Genomic DNA, 20,206 nt, shown 5'->3' on the forward strand with positions numbered 1-20,206 from the left:
CTGCTATTGACACAACGTTACTACCATTTATGAGAAGCAACTGTATCTATACCTCAGACATTGCGGTGGTTCCCTACCCTGGTCGTGATATTGTAGGCCGCTTCAGCCTGGATGATCAGTCCTGTGTTGGTCTTGAGATTGACAGTAGCTGGCCCTTCCCAGAGAATCACTTCTGGTTCAAAGCAAGCGTTTCCAACACTGACGAGTGGTTGAGCTGAAGTTCATTTCATCACTTTGTTATTTGTTGTGTGAGAAAAACTTTACTAGAATGTTTTGTTGGAAATGATCTATAATCCAACGTGTATCATCATTGTCGTTATGGGTTGATGACTTGTTGTATGTAATCAATGATACATTTGCATATGCGTCCATGAACTCACGCCTGCTAGTGGTGTCCACATGAACAGTGCTAGTGATTTTAGTTGCAAAAATTAGATAGTGCTAGTGATTTGTAGCTGCATATTTTGACAAATCGCAGTGTTACAAGGTTGACAAATGGCAATGTTACTAGATAAACAAATGTTAATCTTTCTAGTTTGAGAAATGGCAACATACCCAAAATGACAGATATGCAAATCTTACCCAATTGTTTGTACGTGGTTGCACCCGGGTCATGCAAAACATCCGTTTGTGTCGAAGGGATGTAGAAATCCTGCTCGGCACATTTTCCCTTGGCTTCCTGGGGAAGCTGTCGGTTTGCATACGAGTGTTCTAACTAAAACATTTGCAATGAGTGTTTTATATTTAAAAACCGTTGACGTTTTTTCAAAAGAAAACCATTTGATAAGTCTGTACATTAAGAGAGAAAAACGTAAGTTCGTTCAAACGATATCTTTCATTCAGTCACACTGTGAATTTATATTCATATGATCGAGAATTCGAGATACAGTATTAAACCCCAAAAAACTATTTCCGGAGGTGGCGGAGGCGGCGTGCCGCGCCGTCATTGTCGTTGCGTCCTCCGAGACGCCATTGTTGAAGTCTTCAAGGCAGCACAAAATGTTCTTCCCTTGTAAATCAAACATCATGTCCTCGCGCAATCGACGGGCGAGGCGCGGGAGGACGGCAACTGGCGCCGCTGAGAGGTAGCGATCAACGGCAGCGTCCCATGCCGCTGAGGGGGGAGGCGCACGGGCACGGGCGCGACGGGTGTAACCAAACGCACGGGGACCGGCACCGCGGAGGGTGGAGGGGAGCGCACGGGTGCGGTGGATGCAGACAAACACACGGGGGCCGGTGGCACGGTGGGTGGAGGGACACGCACGGGCACGGGCGCTGGCGCTGGCATGTACACGAGCTCGCGCGGGTCCGCGGAGACCTCGCTGACGCCCGCGGCTTCCAGCTCAGCGATAGTGCTCAGTGACCAGCCCGTCAATGCTACGGGGATGGTCGCTGGGGTGGGCGCGTGGATGGGAGCTGGGACGGGAACAGGGGCAGCAACCGCCGTGGCCAGCTCATTCTGGGCCATGTCCATGAGGCCCCATTCCTCCTTATTTTCTATCTCCCCCGGCTCGGAGTCGAGTTCGCCAAACTTGAAGACTAGTGGTAGATAATCATTCCACGCCATGGCGGTGGAGGTCTGTGGGGGGGGGGGAATGGGAGGTGAACAGTAAGGCCGCCCATATTAGAAGGCGGGCGGCCATGGAAGTCAAAGGGCTCACTTCCCAGTGAGCCTGCGCAGCGTAAAGCTCGCACATTTCTCGGTGAGCCTACGCATTGGAGAATAGCTTGCACGCCTCTCGGTCAGCCTAAGCATCGGACTGCGCTCCCACGCCTCCCGTTCAGTCAAGATCAAGCAGCTGTCCGCACGGCACCTCCTACAGCCATTAAAACGAAGACACGTGGTGTCACGTGAATGGTTAACAGAACACACACGTTTTGAATTATACAAACGTTTGAGATATTAAGTGGCAGCTATTTTTTCAAAATGCCTTTGTTGGTTGTCATTATTCGAGTGCGCCTTCTCTCAAAATGGACATGAAAAATACCACATCATGTCGGGGTGCCATTCCATGATAGCATGCCAAGTTTTATGAATTTCAGACGAGTTTTGGATTTACTAGAATTTAAAAACCAGGCATCTTAATGTTTTGTCGGCAATCAACGGTGCCCTAGTGTTTGAAATTCATTCCCATTTATTGCATGGGACCTAAGCATGCACCCAAGGAAACAGATTTGATTTTTCAACCAATTTATATGCTCTGGAGCATGTGCATGTAGTTCAAATTTGAATTATGCACATAAGTGCATTGAAAACTCAGTTAATGCATAAAAATGTCTAAAAGAACCCCAAAAAAGCACAAAAATTGACACAACACTCTTGTTGTTCCATGTTGACATGAGAACAATTTTGGAATAAATAAGAGGCAGTAGATATCGTTTCGTCCCCAAAGGTGGGACGTTCCCTACCGAAACCATGATGCTTGTTGTGAGAAGCTCTGGTTTGTGAGAAGCATATATCCAAACCTGCCCCAAACGGGACAAAATTTTTACCACGGCATGTTGATGCCGCTCCATGAAAGCATGCCAAGTTTCATGAATTTCAGATGAGTTTTGGATTTACTAGAATTTAAAAACGAGGCATCTCAATGTTTTGCCGGCAATCAACGGTTCCCTAGTGTTTGAGATTTACTCCCATTTCTTGCATGGGACCTAAGCATGCACCCAAGGACACCTATTTGATTTTTCAACCAATTTATATGCACTGGAGCATGTGCATGTAGTTCAAATTTGAATTATGCACATAAATGCATTGAAAACTTAGTTAATGCATAAAAATGTCCAAACGAACCCCTAAAAATCCCAAAAATTGACACAACACTCGTGTTGTTCTATGTTGACACAAGAAATTTTTTGAAAGCAATAAGAGACAATGGATATCCTTTCGTCCCCAAAGGTGGGTTCCCTACCGAGACCATCATGCTTGTTGTGAGAAGCTCTGGTTTGTGAGCAGCATATACCCGAACCTGCCCCAAATGGGACAAATTTTTTAACACGGCATGTTGATGCCGCTCCATGATAGCATCCCAAGTTTCATGAATTTCAGTCGAGTTTTGGATTTACTAGAATTTAAAAACGAGGCATATCAATGTTTTACCGGTAATCAGTGGTGCCCTGGTATTTGAAATTCATTGCCATTTCTTGCATGGGACCTAAGCATGCACCCAAGGACACATATTTGATTTTTCAACCAATTTATATGCACTGGAGCATGTGCATGTAGTTCAAATTTGAATTATGCACATAAATGCATTGAAAAATCAGTTAATGCATAAAAATGTCCAAACGAACCCCGAAAAATCCCAAAAATTGACACAACACTCCTGTTGTTCTATGTTGACACGAGAAATTTTTTGAAAGCAAGAAGAGGCAACGGATAGCGTCCCATCACCAAAGGTGGTACGTTCCCTATCGAAACCATCATGCTTGTTCTGAGAGGCTTATACCCAAACCTGCCCCAAATGGGACAAAATTTTCACCACGGCATGTTCATGCCGCTCCATGATAGCATGCCAAGTTTCATGAATTTCAGACGGGTTTTGGATTTACTAGAATTTAAAAACCAGGCATCTCAACGTTTTTCCGGCAATCAACAATGCCATGGTGTTTGAATTTCATTCCCATCTCTTGCATGGGACCTAGAAATTCACCCAAGGACACACATGTGATTTTTCAACCAACTTTGGTGCATTGGAGCATGTGCTTGTAATTCAAATTTGAATTATGCACATAAAATGCCTAGAAAACCCAGTTAATACATAAAAATGTCCAAACGAACCCTGAAAAATCCCAAAAATTGACACAACACTCCTGTTGTTCTATGCCGACATGAGAAATTTTTTGAAAGCAATAAGAGGCAACCGATATCGTTTCGTCCCCAAAGGTGGGACATTCCCTACCGAAACCATCATGCTTGTTGTGAGAAGCTCTGGTTTGTGAGAAGCATATACCCGAACCTGCCCCAAATGGGACAATTTTTTTAACACAACATGTTGATGCCGCTCCATAATAGCATGCCAAGTTTCATGAATTTCAACGAGTTTTGGATTTACAAGAATTTAAAAACCAGGCATCTCAACGTTTTGCCGCCAATCAACAGTGCCATGGTGTTTGAAATTCATTCCCATCTCTTGCATGGGACCTAGAAATTCACCCAAGGACACACATGTGATTTTTCAACCAACTTTGGTGGATTGGAGCATGTGCTTGTAGTTCAAATTTGAATTGTGCACATAAAATGCCTAGAAAACCTAGTTAATGTATAAAAAAGGCCAAACGAACCCCGAAAATTCCAAGATTGAACACAACACTCCTGTTGTTTTTTGTTGACACTAGAATTTTTTTGAAAGCAATGAGAGGCAACGGATATCGTCTCGTCCCCAAAGGTGGTACGTTCCCTATCGAAACCATCATGCTTGTTGTGAGAAGCTTGTACCCAAACCTGCCCCAAATGGGGTAAATTTTCACCACGGCATGTTGATGCCGCTCCATGATAGCATGCCAAGTTTCATGAATTTCAGACGAGTTTTGGATTTACTAGAATTTAAAAACCAGGCATCTCAACATTTTGCCGGCAATCAACAGTGCCATGGTGTTTGAAATTCATTCGCATCTCTTGCATGGGACCTAGAAATTCACCCAAGGACACACATGTGATTTTTCAACCAACTTTGGTGCATTGGAGCATGTGCTTGTAGTTCAAATTTGAATTATGCACATAAAATGCCTAGAAAACCCAGTTAATGTATAAAAAAAGGCAAAACGAACCCCGAAAATTCATTCCCATTTCTTCCATGGGACCTAAGCATGCACTGAAGGACACATATTTGATTTTTTAACCTAAGCATGTAGTTTAATTTTGAATTGTGCACCTGAAATGGCTAGAAAACCAGTTTAATGTATGAAATGTCCAAACGAACCCTGAATAATTCCAATTCTTTTACGACACACATACAGTTGCATGTTCACTGCAGATAAACGGTCTAGCAATTCAAACACCGTCCATTGCCGTTGTGACCCCATTATGTAATTCAAATCAAGATGAAAAATCAAGTAGATCACACACAGTTTATTATCAGCAACCATGTGAGATATAGTACAAAATATCTTGGAGCACCGTCGATGTATAGTACGCCTATGGCTTATGCGAGAAGGTGCGTTAGCTACAGTCCACAGCCGGCGTGTCAAGCACACTAGCTCGCTCCCCCAAAACTCCCACCTCTGCATCCCTCTCTACTTCAGTCCCTTGATTCAAATTTTCAGTAGCCCCGGTATTTTACTCCCGCCTTTGCATCCCTCGCAATCTCAAAAATATCTGCTCGCCCTTGATCCAAATTTTCAGTAGCCCCACCTTGTTACTCCCGCCTAGTAAAATTTTCTGTTGCCGCGGTATTTCCTCAAACACAACCTCCACTCACACAGACACACACAACCCTCGAAACCATTGGTAGCTCACTGCCATCGCTGGCGCCTCCATCCTCAACCTCCGCATGTGTGCCGGGGAGCTCGAGTAGCCAATGGCCAAAAAGAGGTTTATCGCGGCCTTTTCACCCGACGCCGGCGAGGTGTCCCCGTCGTCCTCCGCCGGCCCGATCCGCCGTCGCCGGTCCCCCGATCCGCCCACCACCGCGCCCCTATGCCGGTTCGAGGACTTCCCCATCCTCCCCCGGACCTGACAGCTGACGAAGTCCTACCTCGGGGTCCGGCAGCGACGGTGGGGGATGTGGGTCGCCAAGATTACAGATCGAGAGACCCACACCCGCCGATGGCTCGGTAGCTACCGGACGGCCGAGCTCGCGGCCATGGAGTACGACCGCTGGTAGGTCCGCTACCACGGCGCGGCGGCTAGGCTCAATTTCCCCTTCGGCACACGTCCGATCCACCTTGTTCCACCGGAGCAAGGGGTGGTGAGCTCGGCTATGGCGCGGAGGACCTCGAGGCGTGGGAGCATCTCGAGGCTGAGGCCGCCGACGAGGCCTACATGCAAGAGCTCCGCGGGCAGCACCCGGAGCTCGTGGAGGCGGAGCGAGCGATCTTTGCCGGCGCAGAGGATGGCGAGGTTATCGCGCTCTCCTCCGATGACAAGGTCGAAGGCGGCAAGGACGGCGGCGCGAAGGACGGCGAGGTTATCACGCCCTCCTCTGATGGCGAGGTCGAAGGCGGCGACGCCGTGGAGGGCATCGAGGTGGGCCCCCAGGACGAGGAGATCGACGTCGACGAGTGGAGGAGTGCCTTCCCCAATGACCCCGACGACGGTACTGACCCTGACCCGGCTCGTGGCACACCGTACATGACGAGGAAGGATTGGCTCGACCTCTACTTCGACCGAAAGTAGTTTAGCTTAGTTTAAATTTATGTTTTATGTTCTGTTATGCAATACTATCTATGTTTATGTTTGAATGCGTGCTACTTTCGGTTGAACCTGCTTTGAACTTGATCAAATTGAAGTTTACAACCTTAAGTTTAGATCATCGACTAGAAAAGGCTAAAAATTGCTAGAGTATATATATATCCACTAAGGGTTTTAGTCCTTTAACTTTTTAAGGATTGCCTAGAGATCTCCTTATGACTTGTTTATTTCAGTTCTTCACAATGTGATGCTCTATATGTGCAACTATTTGCTGTGCGGTTCAATTTCATCAGTAACAGTTTCTACAATACCACTATGAATTACGATATTTGGTTGTTGTTAAGGATATTGCAGTTAACATGCCTTTTCGTTTTCAATTGTTGTTTAGCAACATGCATTGTACTGAGTGACTAAATATGCAATCCTAGGCTACATAGAAACAAGGAAGAGTGTTACCTTAATGTTCTGATGATGTCTAGATATACATGTAATAAAATCTTACATAATGGGATGGATGGAATGTTGTACTACATCATTTTTCAATTGTTGTTTAGCTTCTAATATTAACTTGGTGCTTTTAGGTACATATATCATTGCCAAAGATCCACACTTCGACCCTTTCTGCGCATGGTGCAATGAGATATTCATGAACCAGCATCAAGTGAGGAAACTGGTAAGATTGCTACTAAAATGGGTCAAAAGATGTCAATCGAACTATTTTTTTACACTTTATGCAAGACAAAGTGAACTGCAGGATGGTAAGTAAGAACCCTGTAGACTTCATTTTACTGCCCGTAATGAGTTGTGTTAGATGACAATATTTGAATATTTTTTCTTTTCCAGTGCATCCTGAAGCAGTTTACTCAAGATTACCTCTCAAACTACATGATTGGCGGCCGGCCATCACAAGGGGTTGTACTAGAGTCCTACATGCCTTCTGCATCCAGGAGAGCACAATAGGGCCATTCCGCTTCACCTTGTTCAGCAACTGGAATGTCTGTCGCCTCTTTCTTTACCATCTGTAATAGTACAAGTATAGAACCCTGGTACATCATTCTTTATTTGGTGCTTCTGTAATTCTTAAACATATGTACCTGTGAATCGAATAATGCATTGGTTGTTTGAACCTGATGGATATGAATAAAGCTATAGCCTACTTTCAAGTTTAAATTAGGTACAATTTTAAATAGCAGCAATTAAATTAGGGTGAAATTACGTTGTGTAGGTCATTATGGCACACACGGTTGGTAAAACACAAACGTTTGCGATATATACCATAATCCCAGAGGTTCACAGAGAGGAAACGTGTGCAAGAATGCACACAGTTGCCGTTCGCAAAGCATGTGTGATGTCAGACACTATCACATACAGTGCCGGACAACTAAATGTGTGTGATTGTCTATCTATCATACACGGTTTATAATCATGAACTGTTTGTGATGTGCTAGGCATCGTAAATCTCCCGTGCCTGGAATCTGCCTGGAAAGCTCCCGTGCTTAGAATCTGCCTGGTTTTAGGCAGAACCACAAAAATCTGACTGCGATGGCAATGCGAGCACAAACGAGTAGCAAGGATGAAGCATTTGGGATATTCGAGATATCAAAAACGGTTATATAGGGACAACTATATGCATCAAGGCTCTCTATCCCCGATGGTTTCTAGGTCGTATGGGAAGGACCCCCCTATCGCCCACACTCACTTGGAGACGGTTCCATATGCCATCGTGGAAAGGGGTTAAAAACCGTTTGTTTAGGACCGACGCACACCAGTGTTCTATCACAGATCCAAAGGCAAGATATTCGTTGCTAAGAATGGATCCTTTCTAGAGAATGAGTTTCTCTCAAAAGAAGTGAGTGGGAGGAAAGTAGATCTTGATGAGGTAGTTGTACCTTCTCTCGAATTGGAAAATAGTTCATCACAGAAATCAGTTCCAGTGATGCCTACACCATTTAGTGAGGAAGTTAATGATGGTGATCATGAAACTTCAGATCAAGTTACTACCGAACCTCGTAGGTCAATCAGAGTACATTCCACACCAAGGTGGTACGGTAATCCTATTCTAGAAGTCATGTTACTAGACCCTGACGCACCTACAGACTATGAGGAAGCGATGATGAGCCCAGATTCTACGAAATGGCTTGAGGCCATGAAATCTGAGATGGGATCCATGTATGAGAACAAAGTGTGGACTTTGGTTGACTTGCCCGATGATCAGCAAACCATAGAGAATAAATAGATCTTCAAGAAGAAGACTGGCACTGATGGTAGTGTTACCGTCTACAAAGCTTGACTTGGTGCAAAAGGTTTTCGACAAGTTCAAGGAGTTGACTATGATGAGACTTTCTCACCCGTAGCGATGCTTAAGTGTGTCTGAATCATGTTAGCAATGCCGCATTTTATGATTATGAAATTTGCCAAATGGATGTCAAAACTGCATTCCTTAATGGATTTCTTAAAGAGTTGTATATGATGCAACCAGAAGGTTTTGTCGATCCTAAAGGTGCTAACAATGTGTGCAAGCTCCAGCGATCCATTTATGGACTGGTGCAAGCCTCTCGGAAGTGGAATATACGCTTTGATAGTGTGATCAAAGCATATGGTTTTATACAGACTTTTGGAGAAGCCTGTATTTACAAGAAAGTGAGTGGGAGCTCTGTAGAATTTCTAATATTATATGTGGATGACATATTGTTGATTGGAAATAACACATAATTTCTGGATAGCATGAAAGGATACTTGAATAAGAATTTTGCAATGAAAGAGCTAGGTGAAGCTGCGTATATATTGGGCATCAAGATCTATAGAGATAGATCAAGACGCTTAATTGGACTTTCACAAAGCACATACCTTGATAAAGTTTTGAAGAAGCTCAAAATGGATTAGTCAAAGAAAGGGTTCTTGCATGTGTTACAAGGTGTGCAGTTGAGTCAGACTCAATGCCCGAACACTGCAGAAGATAGAGAGAAAATGAAAGTCATTCCCTATGCCCCAGCCATAGGTTCTATCATGTATGCTGATACGCCTCCAACGTATCTATTTTTCCTAATGCTTTTCCTCTTGTTTTGGAATCTAATTTGCATGATTTGAATGAAACTAACCCCGGACTGATGCTCTTTTCTGCAGAACTACCATGGTGTTGTTTTTGTGCAGAAATAAAAGTTCTCGGAGTGGAACAAAACTTTGTGAGGATTTTTTATACGATAAATATGAATTTCTGGAGCCAAGATCCACTGCAGGGGGCACCTGGGTGCGCACAACCCACCAGGGCGCGCCCCCTCCTGGCGCGCCCAGGTGGATCCCGACCTGGTGGCCCCAGAGACCCTCAAACCGACGCTTTAAAATCCTATTTTTCCAAAAAAAATCAGGGAGAAAGAACCATCGCGATCCACAAGATGGAGCCGCCGTCACCTCCTGTTCTTCATCGGGCGGCCAGATCTGTAGTCCGTTTGGGGCTCCGGAGAGGGGGATCTTCGTTCTTCATCATCACCAACCCTTCTCCATTGCCAATTCCATGATGCTTCCCACCGGGAGTGAGTAATTCCTTCATAGGCTCGCTGGTCGGTGAGGAGTTGGATGAGATTCATCATGTAATCGATTTAGTTTTGTTAGGGCCTGATCCCTAGTATCCACTATGTTCTAAGATTGATGTTGCTACGACTTTGCCATGCTTAATGCTTGTCACTTTGGGCCCGGGTGCCATGAATTCAAATTTGAACCGTTTATGTTATCACCATTATATCCATGTTCCAGATCTGATCTTGCAAGTTATGGTCACCTACTACGTGTTATGATTTGGCAACCCTGCAGTGACAATAGTCTGGACCACTCCCGGTGATGACCGTAGTTTGAGGAGTTCATGTATTCACCGTGTGTTAATGCTTTGTTCCGGTTCTCTATTAAAAGGAGGCCTTAATATCCCATAGTTTCCAATATGGACCTGATACGTCTCCAACGTATCTATAATTTCTGATTGCTCCATGCTATATTATCTATCGTTTTGGACACTATTGGGCTTTATTATCCACTTTTATATTATTTTTGGGACTAACCTATTAACGGGAGGCCCAGCCTAGAATTGCTATTTTTTGCCTGTTTTAGGGTTTCGAAGAAAAGGAATATCAAGCGGAGTCCAAATGGAATGAAACCTTCGGGAACGTGATTTTCTCACCGAATACAACTCAGGAGACTTGGACCCTACGTCAAGCCAATTAACAGGAGGCCACGAGGTAGGAGGGCGCGCCTGCCCCCCCAGGCGCGCCCTCCACCCTCGTGGGCCCCCTGTTGCTCCATCGATGTACTTCTTCCTCCTATATATACCCACGTACCCCCAAACGATCAGATACGGAGCCAAAAACCTAATTCCACCGCCGCAACTTTCTGTATCCACGAGATCCCATCTTGGGGCCTGTTTCGGAGCTTCGTCGAAGGGGGCATCGATCACGAAGGGCTTCTACATCATCATCCAAGACCCTCCGATGAAGTGTGAGTAGTTTACTTCAGACCTACAGGTCCATAGTTAGTAGCTAGATGGCTTCTTCTCTCTTTTTGGATCTCAATACAATGTTCTCCCACTCTCTCGTGGAGATCTATTCGATGTAATCTTCTTTTTGCGGTGTGTTTGTTGAGATCGATGAATTGTGGGTTTATGATCCAGTCTATCTATGAATAATATTTGAATCTTCTCTGAATTCTTTTATGTATAATTGGTTATCTTTGCAAGTCTCTTCGAATTATCAGTTTGGTTTGGCCTACTAGATTGGTTTTTCTTGCCATGGGAGAAGTTCTTAGCTTTGTGTTCGATCTTGCGGTGTCCTTTCTCAGTGACAGAAGGGGCATCAAGGCACGTATTGGATTGTTGCCATCGATGATAACAAGATGGGTTTTTTATCATATTGCATGAAACTATCCCTCTACATCATGTCATCTTGCTTAAGCTGTTACTCTGTTTTTAACTTAATACTCTAGATGCATGATGGATAGCGGTCGATCAGTGGAGTAATAGTAGTAGATGCAGACAGGAGTCAGTCTACTTGTCTCGGACGTGATGCCTATATACATGATCATACCTAGATATTCTCATAACTATGCTCAATTCTGTCAATTGCTCAACAGTAATTTGTTCACCCACCGTAGAATACTTATGCTCTTGAGAGAAGCCACTAGTGAAACCTATGGCCCCCGGGTCTCTTTCTCATCATATCAATCTCCATCACTTTATTATTGCTTTGCTTTTTTACTTTGCCTTTTACTTTTCACTTTGCATCTCTATACCAAAAATACCAAAAATATTATTTATCATCTCTATCAGATCTCACTTTCGTAAGTGACCGTGAAGGGATTGAAAACCCCTAAGTGCATTGGTTGCGTTGAGCTATTGTTTTTGTGTAGTTACGAGGGACTCGCGCATAGCCTCCTACTGGATTGATACCTTGGTTCTCAAAAAACCGAGGGAAATACTTACGCTACTTTGCTGCATCATCCTCTCCTCTTCGGGGAAATCCAACGCAGTGCTCAAGAGGTAGCAAGAAGAATTTCTGGCGCCGTTGCCGGGGAGTCTGCGCAAAAGCCAACATACCAAGTACCCATCACAATCCCTATATCCCGCATTACATTATTTGCCATTTGCCTCTCGTTTTCCTCTCCCCCACTTCACCCTTGACGTTTTATTCGCCCTCTCTCTCTATCCTCCCTCTCTTTCTCTATTTGCCTCTTTTTGCTCGTTTGCCTTTTGTTTGCTTGTGTGTTGGATTGCTTGTTTGTCGCGATGGCTCAAGATAATACCAAATTGTGTGACCTAACCAATACCAACAATAATGATTTCCTTAGCACTCCGATTGCTCCTCTTACCGATGCTGAATCTTGTGAAATTAATGCTGCTTTGCTGAATCTTGTCATGAAAGATCCGTTCTCCGGCCTTCCTAGTGAAGATGCCGCTACCCATCTTAATAGCTTCATTGATTTGTGTGACATGCAAAAGAAGAAAGATGTCAATAATGATATTGTTAAATTGAAGCTATTTCCTTTTTCGCTTAGAGATCGTGCTAAAGCTTGGTTTTCATCTTTCTTTGCCTAAAAATAGTATTGATTCATGGAACAAGTGCAAAGATGCTTTTATCTCTAAGTATTTTCCTCCCACTAAGATCATCTCTCTTAGAAACGATATTATGAATTTTAAGCAACTTGATCATGAACATGTTGCACAAGCATGGGAGAGAATGAAATTAATGATGCGTAATTGCCCTACTCATGGTTTAAACTTGTGGATGATTATACAATTTTTTTATGCCGGATTGAATTTTTCTTCTAGAAATCTTTTGGATTCGGCCGCGAGAGGCACTTTTATGGAAATCACCTTAGGAGAAGCTATTAAACTCCTAGATAATATTATGGTTAATTATTCTCAATGGCATACTGAAAGATCTACTAATAAAAAGGTGCATACGATAGAAGAAATTAATGTTTTGAGTGGAAAGATGGATGAACTTATGAAATTATTTGCTAATAAGAGTGTTTCTTCTGATCCTAATGATATGCCCTTGTCTACTTTGATTGAGAATAATAATGAATCTATGGATGTGAATTTTGTTGGTAGGAACAATTTTGGTAACAACGCGTATAGAGGAAATTTCAATCCTAGGCTTTATCCTAGTAATCCCTCTAATAATTATGGTAATTCCTACAACAATTCTTATGGAAATTATAATAAGATTCCCTCTGATTTTGAATCTAATATTAAAGAATTTATTTCTTCGCAAAAGAATTTTAATGCTATGATTGAAGAAAAAATGCTTAAGATTAATGATTTGGCTAGGAACATTGATAGAATTTCTCTTGATGTTGATTCTTTAAAGCTTAGATCTATTCCTCCTAAGCATGATATCAATGAGTCTCTCAAAGCCATGAGAATTTCCATTGATGAGTGCAAGGAAAGAACCGCTAGGACGCGTGCTATGAAAGATGCCTTTATTAAAGTGTGGTCGTCTAGTTCCTATGAAAATAATGATGAAGATTTAAAAATTTATTGATGTGTCCCCTATCAAATCTTTGTTTTGCAATATTAATCTTGGTAATTATGGGACTGAATATGATCCACCTTTACCTAGAAGGCGTTCTAAAAATTCGGAGTATTTAGATCTTGATGGTGAAATTGATAAAAGTGGGATTAAAAGAAATAAAACCCTAGATGATGCTAAACCCACTATATTGGATTTCAAGGAATTTAATTATGAAAATTGCTCTTTGATTGATTGTATTTCCTTGTTGCAATCCGTGCTAAATTCTCCTCATGCTTATAGTCAAAATAAAGCCTTTACCGAACATATCGTTGATGCCTTGATGCAATCTTATGAAGAAAAACTTGAGTTGAAAGTTTCTATCCCTAGAAAACTTTATGATGAGTGGGAACCTACTATTAAAATTAAAATTAAATAATATGATTTTTATGCTTTGTGATTTGGGTGCTAGTGTCTCTACTATTCCCAAAACTTTGTGTGATTTGCTAGATTTCTGTGATTTTGATGATTGCTCTCTAAACTTGCATCTTGCGGATTCCACTATTAAGAAAACTATGGGAAGAATTAATGATGTTCTTATTGTTGCAAATAGGAATTATGCGCCCGTAGATTTTCTCGTTCTTGATATAGATTGCAATCCTTTTTGCCCTATTATTCTCGGTAGACCTTTCCTTAGAACGGTGGGTGCAATTATTGATATGAAGGAAGGGAATATTAGATTCCAATTTCCGTTAAAAAAGGGCATGGAACACTTACCTAGAAATAAAATAAAATTACCTTATGAATCTATTATGAGAGCCACTTATGGATTGCCTACCAAAGATGGCAATACCTAGATCTATTCTTGCTTGTTATGCCTAGCTAGGGGCGTTAAACGATAGCGCTTGTTGGGAGGCAACCCAATTTTATTTTTATTACTTTATTTTTGCTCCTGCTTAGTAATAAATAAATTATTTAGCCTCTTTTTTGGTTGTGTTTTTTGTTCTTAATTAGTGTTTGTGCCAAGTAGAACCGTTGGGAAGACTTGGGGAAAGTCTTGTTGAACTTGCTGTAAAAAACAGAAACTTTAGCGCTCACGAGAACTGTTGTCGTTTTTATTTGGAGAGTGATATTTAGTTAATTATTTTTGCAGATGATTAATAGATAAATTCCTCACGTCCAGCAATTTATTTTAGAATTTTTGGGGTTCCATATCTTGCGCTAGCTACATATTACTACAGACTGTTCTGTTTTTGACAGATTCAGTTTTTCGTGTGTTGTTTGCTTATTTTGATGAATCTATGGCTAGTAAAATAGTTTATGAACCATAGAGAAGTTGGAATACAGTAGGTATAACACCCATATAAATAAATAATGAGTTCATTACAGTACCTTGAAGTGATCTTTTGTTTTCTTTCGCTAATGGAGCTCACAAGATTTTCTACTTTAAGTTTTGTGTTGTGAAGTTTTCAAGTTTTGGGTAAAGATTTGATGGATTATGGAACAAGGAGTGGCAAGAGCCTAAGCTTGGGGATGACCATGGAACCCCCAAGATAATCTAAGGACACCTAAAAGCCAAAGCTTGGGGATGCCCCGGAAGGCATCCCCTCTTTCGTCTACTTCTATCGGTAACTTTACTTGGAGCTATATTTTTATTCACCACATGATATGTGTTTTCTTGGAGCGTCTTTTATGATTTGAGTCTTAGCTTGTTAGTCTACCACAATCATCCTTGCTGTACACACCTTTTGAGAGAGCCATACATAATTTGGAATTTGATAGAATACTCTATGTGCTTCACTTATATCTTTTGAGCTCTATAGTTTTACTCTAGTGCTTCACTTATATCTTTTAGAGCACGGTGGTGGATTTGTTTTATATAAACTATTGATCTCTCATGCTTCACTTAGATTATTTTGAGAGTCTTAATAGCATGGTAATTTTCTTAAAATCCTAATATGCTTGGTATGCAAGATTAATAATAAAACTTTCTTATGAGTGTGTTGAATACTAAGAGAAGTTTGATGCTTGATGATTGTTTTGAGACATGGAGGTAATAATATCAAAGTCGTGCTAGTTGAGTAGTTGTGAAATTGAGAAATACTTGTGTTGAGGTTTGCCAGTCCCGTAGCATGCACGTATGGTAAACTTTATGCAACAAATTTGAAACATAAGGTGTTATTTGAGTGTCTTCCTTATGAGTGGCGGTCGGGGACGAGCGATTGTCTTTTCCTACCAATCTATCCCCCTAGGAGCATGCGCGTAGTACCGAGGTTTTTGATGACTTGTAGATTTTTGCAATAAGTATGTGAGTTCTTTATGACTAATGTTGAGTCCATGGATTATACGCACGCTCACCCTTCCATCCTTGCTAGCCTCTTCGGTACTGTGCATTTCCCTTTCTCACATTGAGAGTTGGCGCAAACTTCGCCGGTGCATCCAAACCCCGTGATATGATACACTCTTTCACACATAAACCTCCTTATATCTTCCTCAAAACAGCCACCATACCTACCTATTATGGCATTTCCATAGCCATTCCGAGATATATTGCCATGCAACTTTCCATCATTCCATTCATCATGACACATTCATCATTTTCATATTGCTTAGCATGATCATGTAGTTGACATAGTATTTCTGGCAAAGCCACCGTTCATAATTCTTTCATACATGTCACTCTTGGTTCATTGCATATCCCGGTACATCGCCGGAGGCATTCATATAGAGTCATCTTTGTTCTAGTATCGAGTTGTAATCATTGAGTTGTAAATAAATAGAAGTGTGATGATCATCATTTTCTAGAGCATTGTCCCAAGTGAGGAATATAAAAAAAGAAGAGGAAAGGCCATAAAAAAGGAGAAGGCCCAAAAAAAGAGAAAGGCCATAAAAAAATAGAAAAGGCCCAAAAAATGAGAGAAAAAGAGAGAAGGGACAATGTTACTATCCTTTGCCACACTTGTGCTTCAAAGTAGCACCATGATCTTCATAGTAGAGAGTCTCTCATGTTATCACTTTCATATACTAGTGGGAATTTTTCATTATAGAACTTGGCTTGTATATTCCAACAATGGGCCTCCTCAAGTGCCCTAGGTCTTCGTGAACAAGCAAGTTGGATGCACACCCACTAGTTTCTTTTGTTGAGCTTTCATACATTTATAGCTCTAGTGCATCCGTTGCATGACAATCCCTACTCCTTGCATTAACATCAATCGGTGGGCATCTCCATAGCCCATTGATTAGCCTCGTTGATGTGAGACTTCCTCCTTTTTTGTCTTCTCCACATAACCTCCTCATTATATTCTATTCCACCTATAGTGCTATGTCCATGGCTCGCGCTCATATATTGTGGGAAAGTTTATAGGTTTGAGATTACTAAAGTATGAAACAATTGCTTGGCTTGTCATCGGGGTTGTGTATGATGATATCATTCTTGTGTGACAAAAATGAAACATGACTAAACCATATGATTTCATAGGGATGAACTTTCTTTGGCCATGTTATTTTGAGAAGACATAATTGCTTAGTTAGTATGCTTGAAGTATTATCATTTTTATGTCAATATGAACTTTTGTCTTGAATCTTTCGGATCTGAATATTCATACCACAATTAAGAATAATTAAATTAAAATTATGCCAAGTAGCACTCCGCATCAAAAATTCTGTTTTTATCATTTACCTACTCGAGGACGAGCAGGAATTAAGCTTGGGGATGCTTGATACATCTCCAATGTATCTATAATTTTTGATTGCTCCATGCTATATTATCTACTGTTTTGGACATTATTGGGCTTTATTTTCCACTTTTATATTATTTTTGGGACTAACCTATTAACCGGAGGCCCAGCCCAGAATTGCTGTTTTTTGCCTGTTTTAGGGTTTCGAAGAAAAGGAATATCAAACGGAGTCCAAACAGAATGAAACCTTCGGGAACGTGATTTTCTCACCGAATACAACTCAGGAGACTTGGACCCTATGTCAAGCCAATTAACAGGAGGCCACGAGGTAGGGGGCACGCCTGCCCCCCCAGGCACGCCCTCCACCCTCGTGGGCCCCCTGTTGCAACACCGACGTACTTCTTCCTCCTATATATACCCACGTACCCCCAAACGATTAGATACGGAGCCAAAAACCTAATTTCACCGCTGCAACTTTCTGTATCCACGAGATCCCATCTTGGGGCCTGTTCCGGAGCTCCGTCGGAGGGGGCATCGATCATGGAGGGCTTATACATCATCATCCAAGCCCCTCCGATGAAGTGTGAGTAGTTTACTTTAGACCTACGGGTCCATAGTTAGTAGCTAGATGGCTTCTTCTCTCTTTTTGGATCTCAATACAATGTTCTCCCCCTCTCTCGTGGAGATCTATTCGATGTAATCTTCTTTTTGCGGTGTGTTTGTTGAAACCGATGAATTGTGGGTTTATGATCCAGTCTATCTATGAATAATATTTGAATCTTCTCTGAATTCTTTTATGTATGATTGGTTATCTTTGCAAGTCTCTTCACATTATCAGTTTGGTTTGGCCTACTAAATTGGTGTTTCTTGCCATGGGAGAAGTGCTTAGCTTTGGGTTCGATCTTGCGGTGTCCTTTCGCAGTGACAGAAGGGGCAGCAAGGCACGTATTGTATTATTGCCATCGAGGATAAAAAGATGGGGTTTTTTTTATCATATTGCATGAAACTATCCCTATACATCATGTCATCTTGCTTAAGGCGTTACTCTGTGTTTAACTTAATACTCTAGATGCATGCTGGATAGCGGTCTGTAACATCCCAAATTTTCAATTTGGAATGTTATACATTAGATCATCAATGCATATCATATTTTATTTGCTTTTGGTTTCGATCCTAGAAATCCTAAGCAACCCGAGGACCCACGGAGAGAGTTGGGGATTTCGTTATTTCCATATTTGAGTTTTCTCAAAAATTGAGAATAGGATCATTTGATTTTTATTTATTTTATCATCAATTATTTCTATTACAAAATTATGAGAGAGGGAATAAAATGACTTTCCCAAAATAAAGAAATATTGAGGATTTAATAAAGAAATCAAATAAGATTTTATTTCGGAGTTTTCCGATATTTTATTTGAATTTAGGAAAAATATGCATTTTTCAAAATTGTATTTAGGCCCCAAATAAATGTTCACTTTGTCCGGCTTGATTTTCGAAGTCGGGGAAAATTTATTTCGGGATTTTTGGAGTCCGTTTAGTATTTCTTTTTATTTTTCTTCTGCGCATAATTATTTAAAAAAACACGCACCGACCTAACCGGGCCGTGTCGGCCTGGGACTCTGGCCCGGCAGGCTTTATAAGCCGGGGCAGCTCACCCGAGCCAAACCCTAGCCCCGCCCCGCACCCGCCGCCCGCCGCCCGCGCCGCCGCCGCCTCGCCGATCCGCCACCCGAGGTTGCCTCATTTTCCGCGCCGCCGGTTTTCTCGAAAAACCGTTCGGTTTTTCGTCGGTATTTTAGTTTCCGTTTTTTTATTAGATCGGTTTTTTTTCGGTTTAGGTTAATTAGCGAGCGTTCGCTCGTTCGTTTGTTTTAACGAATGTTCTCATCGTTTAGATCCAGTTAACGAACGTTCGTTCATTAATCCGTTCGTCGTTTTTCTTTTTCTTTGATTTTCTGCGATTATTTTCTGATCGCGACTTCTGATCCGATTTTTGTTTTAGTATAACTTTTCGCTCGTTTATCGGAATCAGGCGATTCAAGCGCCTGGAGTTTCGTCTCGAAACCCTCTATCCGTTTAACCAACTTAAACAAGTTTTTGCCACTGTAAAAATTGCCTTAGATCCAGATTAGTAGAACGAAGTTGCTTTCTTTCGCCGTTTGACTTTCGTTGCTTCATTCGTTTTGATTCTTTTTGCAAACCAGAGTTCTTAAGTTGAACTTTCTGGTTAGTTCTCTTATTTGACTTTTACCTGTGCATCAGATGAGTACTTATTGTATGCTTGTTTGGTTGTCTGCGATAGAATACCCGGAGTGCGCCGCCTGTTACTTTGAATCTCTAGGTTTCGCGGATCATCAGCAAGGCAGGTAACACTTTGATCATACCTTTTCTACTACCCAGTTTTATTGCATTAGATCAAATCCTCAAACATTGCAGATTAGGATCTAATTAAATTGTGGGATGGGAAGTAGTTGAGGTAGTACCTATTACCAGTTTATTATCAAACCTTTGGGAGTTACTTCTATGTTTGCTTATTATGCCATGCTATGCTAGTAGACGTGGATTGGGTGAGTGATATCCATGACAGATGTGAGTAATGTTAATTAATGGTTTATCTAAGGTGGCAACTTAAACACACATCTGGGTGGATTGAGGTACCTAGGTATTCCAGGATTGCCTGTTTTCTTTTGGACCGCCACCCAGGCTCAAAGGGATCATGAGATTATTCATGCTAAAAACTTCCGTGTGCAGCCACAAGCTATTATGGGCTCTAGCATAGTTGGCTAAGTCGTGCGAACTCTTACAGTGGTAGACTAGCAGATGTAGGGGATGTAGGTGGTACGGTCTACCCGATCGTAAGGTGCTAGCACTTCTGAAAGACTATGTCTCCGTCATCCGTTTCTCAAACACCATGCAGTGCGAGATAACCTACAGAGGAGATCGAGTCTTGTGGGGAAAAGTGCGCAAACCTCTGCAGAGTGTATAAACTAATCATGGTTAGCCGTGTCCCCGGTTATGGACATCTTGAGTATCTAGTACTTGGATTATCATGTGAATCTCAACATGTTACTATAAAATTAAGTTTGATGGGTTTGTTTAATGATGTTTAATTGGGATTGAGAATGCTGTCAACCATTCTCAATGTTTAACAACCACCATAATAGTTAAATAAATTAATTCCTTTGCAG

This window comes from Triticum urartu, chromosome 3A (assembly GCF_056163025.1).
Source record: "Triticum urartu cultivar PI428250 chromosome 3A, HENAU_Tu73, whole genome shotgun sequence".
Lineage (NCBI taxonomy): Eukaryota > Viridiplantae > Streptophyta > Magnoliopsida > Poales > Poaceae > Triticum > Triticum urartu.